This window comes from Pristiophorus japonicus, chromosome 2 (assembly GCF_044704955.1).
Source record: "Pristiophorus japonicus isolate sPriJap1 chromosome 2, sPriJap1.hap1, whole genome shotgun sequence".
Lineage (NCBI taxonomy): Eukaryota > Metazoa > Chordata > Chondrichthyes > Pristiophoridae > Pristiophorus > Pristiophorus japonicus.
In genome coordinates this window covers 135251418-135268003 of record NC_091978.1, presented here as the reverse complement: position 1 = coordinate 135268003, position 16586 = coordinate 135251418, and the positions used below count along the sequence as shown (strand labels likewise).

Below are 16586 nucleotides of genomic sequence, written 5' to 3'. Positions count from 1 at the left end.
CACTTTGTGCGTTCTGGTCAGCACACAGTGCTCAATCAACACAACAACCATGCACAGGGTACAAGCACTTGGATGGGTGCGGGAAAGAATAACACGACTGAAACCGGGATGACTTGCAAGAAAAATTAGAGAATCTGAAGCTTTACAGTCTCGAAAGATGATGTTAGAAGGGGGGGGGGGGCGGGGGAGGGAAGGAAACTTGTAGAATTATATAATATAATGAGTGATGTAGATTGGTAAATCCTCTATTGAGACTTTTAACTCTCCCCGCACAGTGGAAATCAAGCCGAATGGGAGTTAAAACCTTAGTGGTACACTTACTGCTCATTTTCTGCACAATGGCTATTTTAACGCAGTGGAGGTACTTGCCTGGTGCACCACCACTATCCAAATTGAGGTCCTATCTCTTGGATAGAATACTAGTATACTTTTAACTGTGTTCTGTGTGGAGTATCTGTCCCGCAGTTCTGGTCAATAAAATCTGGCGGACACCCTGAACGGTAACGGGAAAACTTAATTTTGTAGGGCCCACAGGAAGCTTTGCCTACATTATTTCATAGATTGTCTGCAATTATATTTGTTTAGTTTGTTTATAATGGTTACCAATTAAAATGATGCTATTAAAGTATGCTGTTCCATATAATCGACCTGAAAATATGATAGGCTCTAATTGTAATTGAAAGGGTTATTGTGTCGTCTTCCCCGCCAGGAGAAAAAACCCCAGCAATACTCAGCCTTAATATAATTACTAGATATTATCAGCTATTGGTAATTGAGGGTATAACAAAGCTAGTATTTTAAGCTTCATCACCACGGGCCAGTGAAGCACCATTTACAATGCCCAACATCACAGAATTTCATCTTGGGATAGGATTTTTCTGCTTTGGAGCTCTGTAAAATGAAGTGAGTTTCAGAAGTCCAGAACAACATTCAAGCAGAGTAAATATTGGCCCAGGAATACTTCTACATTAATGGTTCCACATGCCTGAAATACTTGGGAGATAAATAAATGGAACACATAGCCAATCTTTTTTTTAAACCATAATTTACATATTTTTGAGGAATAACTTTATAATATCCAACTCGTGAGTCTTGTTGAAATAAAAAAGGAGACCAATACAAACTCTGCCACATTTATATTTTAGTAATTGAAAGGAGACTGGTTATCACAAACCAGTAATTCTTATGTATAGGCAGTCATAAGCAAAGTATTAAAGATGCTCAGCATATCTGTTCAAGTTTCCTGATGAGTACTTCTTCACAGCATTTGAAAGATTTTATTGAAACGGTCAATGTTGCAGTAGACTTAATGATTTTTGATGCACTAGGTTTGCTACCATTTTTATACAGGAATTTACGGCTTGCAAGTCAGGAATTCCTGATGCTTTTGGTACCTAATATATTACTTCCTGTCTTGTCATCACTTCTACTTACTGGTATCACAGTTGCTTTACCACAATGGATATTTCAGGAAATGTTTTAAATAATTATATACACCTTTTCCTCCTCACTTGACCTTGTCAAAAGCAGCCCTTTGTATCCAGATTATTAATCCTGATATTTCCATGGTCACTGTCAGTGTTATTTCTAAACAGCCTAGCAGATGTATCTCTCTCCCCTCTGCTCACCCGCCTCCACCCCCTCCCCCCCCCGACCTGGGACAGCCATGGGTTGTTTTTGTTATGTCTTTAATACTCTTATGAATGACTCCACGAGGTCTAGTATTGTACTTGAGCTGTTGTGACCTTAGTCCCATTTATTGTAACTCCAGAGTGAGGCACAAGCATGGTGGGCAGCCTTTTATACTGGGCCCTGCACATCTATACAGGTGCCCTCTGGTGGCACACCTTATGTGACTATACAGTTAGTATACATGGTCTACATACATGACATCACTCTCTTCCCCCCCCCCGCGCCCAAGTCTTTAATGTAAATTGACTCGAACATTGACGGTGACCTGGGCTTTGCTCTTCCTGGTTGACCATTGGAGGGCCGCTTCTAGCTTGGGTGGGTTGGTAGTGAGATTTGTTGCTAGTGGAGGTCCCTGTGGTTCCTGGTTGTGAGTCCATGAAGACTCAATTATCACCTCCCCCTCCCCCCCCCACACAGAGATTATGCTCCCTCCCTAAACCTGTTTGCGCCTCTACCTCTCTTTCCTCCTTTAAGACGCTCGTTAAAACCTACCTCTTTAAACAAGCTTTTGTTCATCTGTCTTAATTTCTTCTGTGGCTCGGTGTCAAATTTATCTGTTTGTCTATAACACTGTTGCGAAGCACCTTGGGACATTTTTCCACGTTAAAGATGCTATATAAATAAAAGTTGTTATTATAGGGACACATCAAATCGCTGACGTTTAGAGAGCTTAGGCAGTTTGGCAAGAACCTGGCTAATTATGTACAGGAGTAATGCTGAACATCAGCTAACTAAAGCCATGCAGTCTAAACACAGTGCACTGCAAAGCTTCCTGCTGCTTGATCAGCCAAGACAATTCTATTAGTTTTTTTTAAATTCGTAGCCAATCGTTCCAATTCTTTGTCAAATCACAAACGCCAGAGGTCACCTTGCACACATCAAGGATCACTCTGCGCCAATGCTCTTAGCCAAAAGGCCTAGAGCCACTGCACCGCTCCTGGAAGTACTGCAATACCAGGTTCGTGCCATGGAGGTGAATGGGTCAGGCCCCCCACACACCTCCGTGGAGGTGGATGGGTCAAGCCACCCCACCCACCTCCTATTTCCAAAAAAGCAAGCATATACCTTCCTGATCCAGGGAGAACCACCTTGGGGTCATGGTGGTTACTCCCCTGTCAGGTCAGCCACGCACGATCTCAGCCAAAAGGCATCAATTAGTTTTTTTTTGGAAATTCGTAGCCAATCGTTCCAATTCTTTGTCAAATCACAAACGCCAGAGGTCACCTTGCACACGCCAAGGATCACTCTGCGCCAATGCTCTTAGCCAAAAGGCCTAGAGCCACTGCACCGTTCCTGGAAGTACTGCAATACCAGGTTCGTGCCATGGAGGTGGATGGGTCAGGTCCCCCACACACCTCCGTGGAGGTGGATGGGTCAAGCCACCCCACCCACCTCCTCCATCTATTAGTTGGGATATTGGCTTGCAGGGTTATTTGAAACTCTGGAAAGAATCTCCGCTCCAGTGGCAGGTCTATCTCTCCAGGTCCCATTAATGAGCTAGGTTGGCTGTTCAATCATCAAGGAACCCATATAAATGAAAAGAATGATGCAATCAAAGATGCCTAAAGGATTGTTACTGAATTCCAGTTATCAACCGAGCCCTTGGGTACTGCGGACCTCCTTCGGTCTGGTATCAGATTACCCATTCTTCCTCAATGGGTTGACTCCATTTCATTTTTCCATGTGCCATTTTGTAGCCTGTCAAACCCCAAGGAGATTCTGCTTATCCTCTAACGAGGAGAATATATAGCTGGTATTGAATGTGAAACTTGCTTAAAAGAGGGATTTGACTGTGAACGTAAGCAGAGATTGGAATTCAATTCTTGTTTGTTAGTCCCAGTGCTGATATTGTACCGATCAGACATGAGAAGAAAATACTATTTGCTGGGTGTTTTGATTATCCTTTTCAGCATTCATTTAATTCAAAATGCTAAAGATTTATTTGAATTCATATTATACATAATTCCAATGCTACATGATTTTTGAAGTCTATAAAATGTTAAAAGCTTTCATTGATTTTATTGGAATTACACAATGTGTATTGTAAAATCACAGCCTAGGTAAGCTGGACAAAATGAAAAGATAAGGCCTGCTAAAAGTTTGGTTTGAGAAATGGGATGGCAGACTGGAGCTGCTAAAATAACTTCAAATTGGGTGACAATAGATTCTGTCTGGCCTTGTAGCAAAAGAGTCTTTGGACTGGAAGTAATTGGTGGAATTTAGTAACAGTCCCGTTGTGCATCTTTGATTGCATCATTCTTTTCATTCATATGGGTGTCTTACTGTTCTGATGCCAAGCCCAGCAATTGTTTTGACCTAAATACCAGACATGGGGCCTGTGGCTTATTAACATGTTGCTGATATGGACAACACTCCATTTAGTAGGATTTGTGAGTACCTGCAATGTTTTAAACATTTATTTGAACTCTTCTTGTATACAAGTAGATTAAATAATACATTCTCAGTTACTTTCTGATGTTTTGTGACTTTGATACGAGAAGTTTACAAAATATTAAAAAAGCTTTGTATGATGTACTTTTGTTTACTGAAAGTTAGGCGATGAAAGGAGTAGCCTTTAACCTCTTCAAAGTGCAGGAGCAGAGACAAGTGTGCTCAGTATTTTTTCAGCTAACAGGTTGGTGACATGGTGATTTTCTTTCACTGATACTGGCAGTTCACTCAGAAATATTTATTTTAGTCTAAAAGTGTATGCATTTAAAAAAAACAATGTGTCCTGGTTCTTGCAGTCCCCATTTCTTTTGTTGCATTATCTATATGGGTTTTGTATTTACTTAGTAAATTAAGAGAAAGCTGGAGGCTCTATCAAACTTGCATAATCGAAGCCTATGATTGCCAGCAATGGCCAGGGAATTTTCATGCTTTCGGGACGACTTGTTCTTAAAGGAAGTTTCCAATTTGCTGGAATAAAATCTAGAATTGCAGTAAAGATACTTGGATATAGTTGTATTATTATATCAACCTATACCAGGGATGGCCAAATCTACAAAGCTCAATACATTGACAAACCGCATGCTTCATTTCTAATGTCTTCATTGATATCCTCACTGTAACATGTAAGATATTTTGAATGCTAGACTATTAATATTTCTTTGATATGCTTTGCTGCTTCTTTGTTATTTGAAACGTTGATTTTATTTTTTCAACCACTCTCCTTTCCTCTTTCTCTACGCCACGTGTTTCCTTTTTCCTCAACACCCTTTCTCTTTCTCACAATCATGCACTCTGTTATTACCTATCTCCTTACCTATCTTTTATTTTCTTGATCCCAGTCTTCCACATCTCTCCCGTGCACGTTTTATGAGACCCAATTTCGATGACTAACGACCTGCACCCTAAAGCCACCTGAAAAATGTCTGACCTGAAATAGGGTTGTGCCATTTTTTTTAGGTATGAAACAGGCAGTAGACCCCTTCCATATGCTCATGAATGGCCGAACACCTATTTTGGGCCCTTCGGGGAAATTGGGCTGCCCTGAGCTAAACAGACTTCGGGCATAGGTTTTCTCAACGTTGATGCGGCCTAGTAAGTGACCACCACTGAAAAGGTAAACTAAATGTTTTTTCCCCTCCAGTTCTACAGCGCAACTACCAACAGGCAAGTGGGCCGAAATTGGTGCTGTAAGTGCTGTATTGTCAATAGTACCATCTTTTGAATGAGATGTTAAACTAAGATCCCATCTACTTTGTCAGATAGATGTAAAAGATCCCACGGGACTAGTTGATGAAGAGCAGAGGAGTTCTTCCTGTGTCTTGGCTAACATTTATCCCTCAATCTGCACCACGATAAGCAGATTATTGGGTCATTTACTGCTGTTTGCAGTACCTTGCTGTGTGCAATTGGCTGCTGCAGACTCTACATTACAACAGTGGCTACACTTCAAAATTATAGGTTGAACCTCCCTTATCTGGAACCTTTGGGACCTGGCCTTCTCTGGATAAGGAATTTTTCTGGACGAGGGGTGGTCACTTTAAATTGGATGGTACAGGTACTGAGCAAGGGGATATCGGGGCTGGCTGGTTTGGGGCTTGGGGCTGGGAGTGCGGCAGAGATCTTAGCGGGGGGGGGGATCGTGGTGTTAGGCCAGTGATTGCGGGAGTCAGCAGCGAGGAAGGACTTCAATTTGTTCATGTCAGAGTTCTGCGCATGCGCCACCCAGTGGCTGGGAATGGTTCTGGACAAGGGGTGGTTCTAGATAAGGGAGTTCTGGATAAGGGAGGTTCAATCTGTACTTCATTGGCTTTGGAATGTTTTGGGATATCCCAAGGACATAAAAGGTGCAGGTTTTTTTCTTATTCCTTCTGTTTGTCTTTTTCACTCTTCCCCCACATCTTTACCCCATTCCTGCTTCTCTTTCTCTCTTTCCCCTCTTGTTTTCTGTTTCATTTCTCCTCTCGTTTTCTGTTTCACCTCTTTCATTCACTCACTTCCACATAATCTCAAACAGTGGTTCTTCGCCTCATAAATCTGAATGGATTCTCCAGTTTAGGGAATATTGTCTAGTTTATTCATTGCTCCAGAGGTCGATACAGAAAACCTACTGCAGAAAAAAATAAACTTGGAACGATTTTGCAAATAAATTTCTCTACTACAATCAATAAGTGGTTCCTGCAGTCTTGAGGAAATTAGAAAGATGGTATGCTTGTATTTGAGACAAATGGAAATACTTATTTTTAATCTACTTAATCCAATATGAACATTCAGGGAGAGTTAGTTTAAGAAGTACATTATGTCTAGTTCTAAAAACAGATTGTCATAAAAAGGAAAGTGTTTTTCAGAAGCTAAAGCCCGAACCGAGGATCCTATCTTCATTACTCTGTTACTGTGTGGCTAATGATGGCACCAGTTTTTAGTGCACATTCATCACTAAATGGGTAATAACATTCAAAATGTTCGGGTTAGCTGGTTCAGAATGAAAGGAAGGCGATCCATTCTGTTGTGGTTGATCAAGTCCCTCTGTTATTCTGTATCACTCACATCGGAACTCTGTGATGGGTGGGGCAGCTAACCAAAAGCATTCAAGGAGCTGCACTTCTACTACAGAAGAGTTGCATGTGGTGCTTGAGACACTACTTAGTTAAGCTGGACTTCTACAACAGAAGCTACTTGTGACCAGATCATTTACAATAGAACACCTGGTACAGGTATAATGTAGTTATCCCAATTTGCAAACTTTTTTTCTTGTTTGCTAACCAGTAAATCTCCCATTGTGAAATCGTATACATAGAAACATGGAAAATCGGTGCAGAGAGCCTGCACCACCATTCAATATGATCATGGCTGATCATGCATTTCAGTACCCCATTCCTGTTTTCTCTCCATACCCCTTCATCCCTTTAGCCATAAGGGCCACATCTAACTCCCTTTTGAATATATCTAACGAACTGGCTTCAACAACTTTCTGTGGTAGAGGATTCCACAGGTTCACAATTCTCGTGAGTGAAGAAGATTCTCCTCATCTCGGTCCTAAATGGCTTACCCCTTATCGTTTGACTGGCCCCAGGTTCTAGACTTCCCCAACATCGGGAACATTCTTCCTGCATCTAACCTGTCCAATCCCGTCAGAATTTTATATGTTTCTATGAGATCCCCTCTCATTCTTCTAAACGCCAGTGAATACAAGCCTCGTCGATCCAGTCTGTCTTCATAGGTCAGTTCTGTCATCCTGGGAATCAGTCTGGTGAACCTTCACTGCACTCTCTCAATAGCAAGAATGTCCTTCCACCCATTAGGAGACCAAAACTGCAAACTTCAGAAACATTTTATAACAAAGTGAACTGCTACTGATCCTACTGCTTCTAGCGTGGGTCCTGTTGCTGCTGTATCACTACAGGGACTAATTGATGCTACTGCTCTAACCTATCCATCTTATAGTAGTGCATCGCCCACCAATTAGCTTGTGATGCTCTGGAGGAAATTATTAATTGATACTCATATACTATACACCAAAATATTTATGTATATCGGTGGACAAACTATTTCGAATGCATGCCAGTAGTCTGATCACACTCGAATGAGATAACCTATTTCTAGGGATAAAGGAGTTGTTAAATGGAGTATTTTGGTATTCAGTTCATAGCATTAATTATTTTATCTACATTGTAAAATTGTGAGATCTTATTTTCCACTCACTGACGGTAGCCATTACTCAGATCATGAGCAGCCTTTTGTCAACCGATCATGTTGACATCCTAATGCTTGTGACGGGCTGCATCCTTATTTTTCCTTTCTTTCAACAGAGTGCACTATATCTCTTAATGCACACAACCTAAACCTATTTTGCTTAATTGTTATTCATCAGACTTGTTTAAGTGAAAATTTAATTCTAAGAAGTAATTAGTATCAACATGCGTTCCCCTGTGTACAGAGTAAGCAATTTAACATTAACCTAGCAATAAGGTTCTTTTTAATTAAATCTGATCAAAGAATATGAATAACATATATAATACATTGGTCTTCGAGACTGCACATTCTCTACTCCCCAATTAGAACCAGTGTTTGGAAATGAAAATGCTTTTTAAATCGCCAGCATAGCATCCTTCCTAAAACTGATTATGTTGGGCCTTCCATTTGAAATTTTAATGTTGGGACCTTTCAGATCAACACTACATTTTTGCGGACTCTTGCCATCTTGCAAATTCTAGCATCCGCAACTTTTTGGCTTTTGCAACTTGTCAAAGAATTTTAAGTGCATATTTTGCTGAGAATTGCAGGCTTCCAGGTGTTACCACTACCTGTCAACCACTCTCGCACGCTGGGATAATTGTTAGCGAATAACTTCAGTTTATATTAGAACTTCTGCTCGCCATGCCATAGGAAGTGTTTCTGAACCTGGTAATTCTATATTGCGGAAAGCACTTTGATCATGTACATGTCTAAATAATATCAACTAATATAGATTAATACTTACACAAAACATAAAGGGGCCAAAATTGCCCCTTTCCTGAAGACCCCTTAACACCGGAAATTGGTGGCCATGTGCGGAGTGCAATGGTCGCGGACTTTTCATGTAATGGCTGCCATTATCAAAGTTCTACTCCTGTGGTATCCCGGCGGTAATCCCTCCCTCCCCCCTCCGTGATAGGTGCGTCATCACAGTGTGCACCGCTGATGCCGTGTCCCCCACCCCGCTCCCATGGCAAAATTCCACCATGAAAATCTTTCTCCCGCTGGGCGGTGCCAAAACCTGCTCTTTACCAATGGTACACTGAGGCTGTGGCCTTCTGCAATGGTGGTGCGGCTCCCATTAAAGGGGAGGACGCACTGCCGCTGCCAACATGTTTATTTTTTGTCAGCCGACTGCCATGTCGGGTTGGCAACCCCTCTTGGGTGCCAGACCGATGGCCCGGCTGAAACCTTCCCTGGTGGTCCAATGGACTGAACTGCCGAAATCGCGCAGGTTCTCCCCTTTAAGTGAAGGGGAGAGCCATGATGACGCGTTGCCGTGGTGACTGACAGCGGCGGCTGATCCGCTCTGCCCCGACTTCCGCCCCTCTCGTGTACTCACTGCCCCACTTCTGCCCCCATTCCGAGTGACTTCCGGTCCGCCTGGAAAAAAGCCAAAGAGCGGAATATTGCTCAAGAGGCCACCTCAACCATCACGGCGGTAAAAATGGTAGAAGCTGGGTGCGTGCGCCCCGTTTTGGGCAGGTGGCAATTTTGGCTCCAAGTTTTCTATAACTTAGCAGAGGGACAAGGTAAGATAAGTTATCAACTTCTGTTTCTTTTAGTTGTTGCACATTCTTAATACCTTTACTGCCCATTATATCTGGGGAGGTCCCAGCAGATTGGAAAACTGCAAATGTAACGCCTCTATTCAAAAAAGGAGGCAGACAAAAAGCAGGAAACTATAGACCAGTTAGCCTAACATCTGTGGTTGGGAAAATGTTGGAGTCCATTATTAAAGAAGCAGTAACAGGACATTTGGAAAAGCAAAATTTGGTCAGGCAGAGTTGGCATGGATTTATGATGGGGATGTCATGTTTGACACATTTGCTGGAATTCTTTGAGGATGTAACGAACAGGGTGGATAAAGAGGAACCAGTGGATGTCGAGTATTTGGACTTCCAGAAGGCATTTGACAAGGTGCCACACAAAAGGTTTACTGCATAAGATAAAAGTTCACTGGATTGGGGGTAATATATTAGCATGGATAAAAGATTGGCTAACAAACATAAAGCAGAGAGTCAGGATAAATGGTTCATTCTCGGGTTGGCAATCAGTAATAAGTGGGGTGCTGCAGGGATCAGTGCTGGGACCCCAAATATTTGCAATCTATATTAACGACTTGGAAGAAGGGACTGAGTGTAATGTAGCCAAGTTTGCTGATGATACAAAGATGGGAGGAAAAGCAATGTGCGAGGAGGACATTAAAAAATCTGCAAAAGGACATAGACAGGCTAAGTGAGTGGGCAAAAATTTGGCAGATGGAGTATAATGTTGGAAAGTGTGAGGTCATGCACTTTGGCAGAAAAAAATCAAAGAGCAAGTTATTATTTAAATGGAGAAAGATTGCAAAGTGCCACAATACAGTGGGACCTGGGGGTACTTGTGCATGAAACACAGAAGGATAGTATGCAGGTACAGCAAGTGATCAGGAAGGCCAATGGAATCTTGGCTTTTATTGCAAAGGAGATGGAGTATAAAAGCTGGGAAGTCTTGTTATAATTGTACAGGGTATTGGTGAGGCCACACCTGGAATACTGCGTGCAGTTTTGGTTTCCATATTTACGAAACGATAAACTTGCTTTGGAGGCAGTTCAGAGAAGGTTCACAAGGTTGATTCCAGAGATGAGGGGGTTGACTTATGAGGAAAGGTTGAATAGGTCGGGCCTCTACTCATTGAAATTCCGAAAAATGAGAGGTGATCTTATCGAAACGTATAAGTTTGAGGGGGCTTGACAAGGTGGATACAGAGAGGATGTTTCCACTGATGGAGGAGGCTAAACTAGAGGGCATGATCTTAGAATAAGGGGCTGTCCATTTAGAACTGAGATGAGAAGAAATTTCTTCCCTGAGGATTGTGAATCTGTGGAATTTGTTGCCTCAGAGAGCTGTGGAAGCTGGGATATTAAATAAATTTAAGACAGAAATAGATAGTTTCTTAAACGATAAGGGGTTATGGAGAGCGGACAGGGAAGTGGAGCTGAGTCCAAGATCAGATCAGCCATGATCTTATTGAATGGCGGAACAGGCTCGAGGGGCCATATGGCCTACTCCTGCTCCTATTTCTTATGTTCTTGTATCTGTTTATTTTTACTGATATAATTTACCTGCAGGCCCTTATTAACTACCTACATCTGCATATAGTCTTCTAGTATCATTGTATTTGTCTGGAGTTAATGTCTACTTAACTCCCAAAGGAAAACTAAAATCTGTTTTTCATTTGCTATTCTGCTGCTCAGTCCTCCAGCTCTGGGAAATAACTGTCAACACAGTACTGAGACCCACTGAGGAACAATGCACTGCCATTGACTATTAGTTGTGAGACAATGTTGACTGACTAGCAGTCTACCCAATCTTGAATTAGATCCATACTGGGTGCTGGTGATCAGCCACTGTGAACGTGCAGGAGTAGGTGTTCTAAACTGTTTTACATGAGCAATGCTTCAACTGAGACTTGTGAGTAACTGTTTTTCATAATGCTGTCTGACTTCAAGTCGGCTTTACAGAACGGGCATAAATCCTTATTCATGTTCTGCAGAGGTGAAGAAAAGGAAAGCTTGCTGTAACTTACACTCTTTTTAACTGTAGTAAAGTCTGAACATCGGTGACTTGATTTTTGTTTCAATACAAAGAAAATATGTCTGAACCTGACTGTTGAGACTCCCAGCATTTCCATATGACCCCAAACATGAAACCAGATTAGTGTCTTTGGTTTATCAGTTACACTTTATTTTCTGTTCTTGGAAGGACATAGAGCGAACTGAATTAAAATGATGAGACAAATAAAGCCATGCAGTTGTTTAACTGAGAAAGTGTCATTTTGAATATGAAGGGAAATAAGATTCAAAGACTAATGCAAAAGCAAAATACTGTAGATGCTGGAATCTGGAATAAAAACAGAAAATGCTGGAAATCTCAGCGGGTCAGGCAGTATCTGTGAAGGGAAAGCAGAGTTAACGTTTCGGATCAATGACCCTTCGTCAGAACTGGATTCAAAGACTTGTGCATTCTTACTACAAATGTAGCGTTGGTACTCACATTGGTACTACAGTGATGATGTGAATGGAGCCTGGTCCTGAGCTGACACCTGGAGGCAGGAGATTTCTTGCTTTGCTTCAATTCAGAGTCCCTTTGAGTCTTGAGACTCGATTTACATTGCGTAAGTTTAGTATGAGTGCAAAACCGAAACTGCCTCTAACCAATGTTAAATTTGTAGGGGTAGATACTGACTTTGTGCAGTCGGCTGAGATGTAAAACGGGCTTACGACTCGTTATTGTCCGTTTTACACTATCGTACAAAGTCAAGATATACCCCATATAATGTAAATGCACCTTTTAAATAGATCGTGGTTGGGGGGGGGGGAGCGGTGGTGAAATTAGTTCCTGTAATGCCCAATTTATGGGCAAAAAAATAGGATTTGCAGTGTCCAATTTCCAGGCGCGATATCCCGTACCTGATTTCCCAGGAAAGTGCTAATTTGGCAGCCAGTGACTTCCAAGTGTCAGGCCAGTTTTAGGACCACAATGCCAAATTTGGCAAAAACTGAACAGAGTATACGACATGCTCAGTTTTCCCAGGTCTGCAGTAGCCTAACAAGCGGTCCTTAAACAACAACTTGTATTTATATAGTGTAGTAAAATGTCCCAGGGCCCTTCACAGGAGCATTATCTAACAAAATTTGATACCGAGTCACATGAGATATTAGGGCAGATGACCGAAAGCTTGGTCAAAGAGGTAGGTTTTAAAGAGCTTCTTAAAGGAGGAAAGAGAGGTAGAGAGCCGGAGAGGGTTAGGAAGGGAATTCCAGAGTTCAGGGCCTTGGCAGCTGAAGGTATGGCCTCCAGTGGTGGAGCGATTAAAATTGGGTTTCCCAAGAGGCTAGAATTGAAGGAGCGCAGATATCTGAGGGTTGTCGAGCTGGAACAATTGTAGCTAAGGAACAGGGTTTGTCGTGGGGATTAAGATTAAGAACAATTACGTTTTTGAGCTGTTTTATTTACTTTAATGTGGAGCCAGATGGAGTAGGAGTGCTCCTCCTAGTTCCATAGCATTACTGAGGGCCATTGCCAGCCTGTGCATCAGTATTGATTCTCAGCTTACTTGTCTTTTTGTATCTTTGCCTTCCTCTGCTGCAACATTCTGCTGCTAGCCAACTCTCAGACATCATGGTCATTCTCTGTTTCATTCGGCGTCACTGGTGTCGTCTCGGTCCCAGTGTTTCCACTGTCGAGGAAGAAATTCCCTTCCTCACTGGCAATTATGAGCTTGCCAATGGCTTTGGAGTGCATCTGAGTCATGCACTGTCAATGCCAAGCATACTGAATCCATTGTTTGCTGGCCTACATCAAATCATGGCAGATAAAGCTGGCTGCAGCCAAAACCAAGTCCCATCTGATTCTGTTACCGTGATGATTTACAACAAGCCAAGGACACAAAACATGGCTGCGACGAAGGGAACATCTGGGCTTTTCTTTCTTCCCAGCTGTTTAAAGCTTTATGGATAGGAATTCCCATGCTTGGGAAGGAAATCTACTTCTGTTGTATGAGTTAGATAACATCGGGAACGGTAGCATAGTGGTTATGTTACAGGACCAATGATCTGGAGAAATGAGTTCAAATCCCACCACAGCAGCTGGGGATTTTAAATTAAGTTCCTTAACTAAATCTGGAATAAAAAGCTAGAATCAGTAATGGTGATCATGAAACTTTTGGATTGTTGTAAAAACCCATCTAGTTCACTCATGTCCTTCAGGGAAGGAAATCTGTCGTTCTTACCGGTCTGTCCCATATGTGACTCCAGTCCCACAGAGATGTGGTTGACTCTGAACTGCCCACTGAAATGGCCTAGCAAGCCACTCAGTTGTATCAAACTCAGTTGTCGGAAAAACAGTAAGACCTTCACTTTGGACTGCAGTGGTTCAAGAAGGCGGCTCACCACTACCTTCTCGAGGGCAATTAGGGATGGGCAATAAATGCTGGCATTAATGAATTAAGAGATATAATTTAGAGGTATGTAACACCAAAATATAAAATCCAATACAAATGATCTCTTAAATATTTGTTTTCCAATGCTTACTGTAGTAAACCAACTGACATCTTTCACTATTCACAACAGCAGTCATTAGAAAGCTTTGACTAAAATAAGTTACTGTTGAGAGTGTGTGCATGTGTATTTTTTCAGTTTGAGTTCATGGATAGTTTATTACATGGGAGTGGTACAAAAACGTGTAGTTGGCTTCATTCTATATGGATTTTATAGAAGTGATGATTCTCAAACAAGCTTTCCTGGCAAAGAAGTTGAGCATTTATCAGAATTGAGATTTGCATTGCAGTCCTTTACTGAGGGAGGGTAGGTGTCCTCTTATGTGCAGTATGCCTGCTTTGCATATAATTGCATTCCTTTATATAAATTATTAAGTGAGGGAAGCACCATTTTACTGCATGCAAGTCTTTGGTCAACTGTATCTATCTATTCATGCTCTAAGTACTCCAGTCATGTATTTCACAAACACATGAGTAATACTTAAATTATAAAGTTGAACATTTATAAAGGGAGAGAGGAGACCTTCTGGTAAACACTTAGAAAGCATGAACTAATCAGGCATAGTCAACATTGATTTGGAAGGGCCAGGTCATGCTTGATTAATTCAAGTGAATTATTAGGAATCGGAGAGTGTATAAATAAAGGGATGTTCTATTTATGGATTGATGAGGTGCTTCATATGGGACTTGTTGAGTAAATTAAGATGGGTGATATCAAAGGGCATATAACCAGATGGATAACGACATTTGTGCTGGGACCACTTTTGTTTTGTATTTACATAAATAACTTTAACATGTGCAGAAGAGAAAAGCTATCAAAGTTTGCAAATGATACCAAATTAGTGTACATGGAAAAATGCCAGAAATTACAGGGAGACATCCAGTTTAGTAGAGTGAGCAAATGCAGTTCAATGCGGAGAAATGTGAATTAGTACATTTTGGGTGAAACTATAGTGAAAGGAACTAAACTGTATTAAGATCCTTAATAGAATGAAGGAAGAGAAAGATCTAGGAGTGAAATTCGAACCATGGAAAGCTTACAGCAAAGATTGAATAACATCAAATACAAGAGGTTGCAGTTATGAAGAATGATTTGAAAAATTGGGGCCTTTTTTCCCCGAGAACAAAGAATGTGAAGGGTGGAAATTTTTGCACATAACAGATTACATGCGATGTTTTAGCACAAGTGTTTATTGAGGCTGAGACTAGTATTTTTTAAAAGGAAATCGTATAAGTATTTGAAAACGCGGAATATTAAAGTATACAAGGAAAGGAATTAGAACTCTGGTTGAAGATGTCGCCCCAATACAGTGCTGTAAATTCTATGATTCTGATTACATTACTTGAAGAATCCAGAAAACCATAGCAATAGTTTTGGGTCAAAACAGTTTTTTAATAATTAAACACTGTTTTAAGCACTGCCTATAGATAAAGAAGCTCACTTTGAAGAGAAAGACATTTTTACTCTCAGCTTTGTATAATTCAGTAACTGTATAAGGCACATTTGTACTGGTGAGAATTCATTTGCTTTAAAAATAACTGGAATGTGAGCTTTTCCATGTACAGTCTGCAGTGGAAAATTCTCATGGTGCGTAGATGTTTTGGAATGTCGGTTCACTTGTTAATGTTTGAGAAATTGATGGAAATTTTATTTATAAATACGTGTGGAGAAAGGGTCATGTGATGGCAATGGAATGCAGTAGCCTTACTGCAAAACAAAATTGCACAAAGTTGAGGACACAAATGGACAGGCATTTTCAAGGTCTCTTAAGAATGACTTACCATTTGCTAGCTAAAATTAAATTTAAAATCTATGCAAGATTACCAACTTGCACAGAATTTCACATCAATACAGGATTATGGGCAAAGTGTTTGATTCACGGTATCTAAGTAATAGCCTCATGTAACGTAATTCAAACTCGAGTCTAATAAATCTGCCCCTAACTTGTCTCTGGCTCAGTACCAGGCTGAACAGTGCATTGATTCATTCAGCCTTGAATCATATGGATATAAAAGCTAAAATGCTTAGCTGGTGAGTTAAGGTGAGTGGGTTTTAGAAAAGCTCAAAACAATCCTTGTTAACAACTGGAATCAAAAATGATTATGATCACAGAAGTGTTCGAAAATTGGTTTTAGTTTAAGTAGTTCATGGAAAATATATAATTACTTGCTAGCACATATCTGAAGTCTTGGACCCATAAAGAATTAAAAAACCCAGCAAACTCAAATTGCTATATTCTGATTTACTCAACATTGATTTTATTTTCCCATTAATTCATGGGGAAAAAAAATCATGCACTTGTACAGACCCAGGCAGGGTGCATACAGAAGGTCTGACGAAGGGTCATTGACCTGAAACATTAACTCTGCAGATGCTGCCTGACCTGCCGAGTATTTCCAGCATTTTCTGTTTTTATTTCAGATTGCCAGCATCTGCAGTACTTTGCTTTTACTTACAGAAGCCTAATGACTAGCAACATAGAGGGTATGGGATTAAAGTCCACCATGGAAAATTATGAAGTTGAATTCAATAAATCTGGTAATTTGTGGCACCATAAAAACAAATGACCATGAAGATTGTCATAAAACCTAACTGATCCTTCAGTGAATGGACCTGCCACCCCTAGCTGGTTTGGCCTATATGTAATTCCTCTATTTTGTATTATCT

At 41.0% G+C, this 16586-nt stretch overlaps 1 protein-coding gene across 8 annotated transcripts in view; it reads left to right on the top strand.

Annotated features, from left to right (window-relative positions):
* The window catches only part of fat1a (FAT atypical cadherin 1a), a 227293-nt gene that overhangs the window by 41347 nt on the left and 169360 nt on the right, over positions 1 to 16586 (top strand). The window lies entirely within an intron of this gene.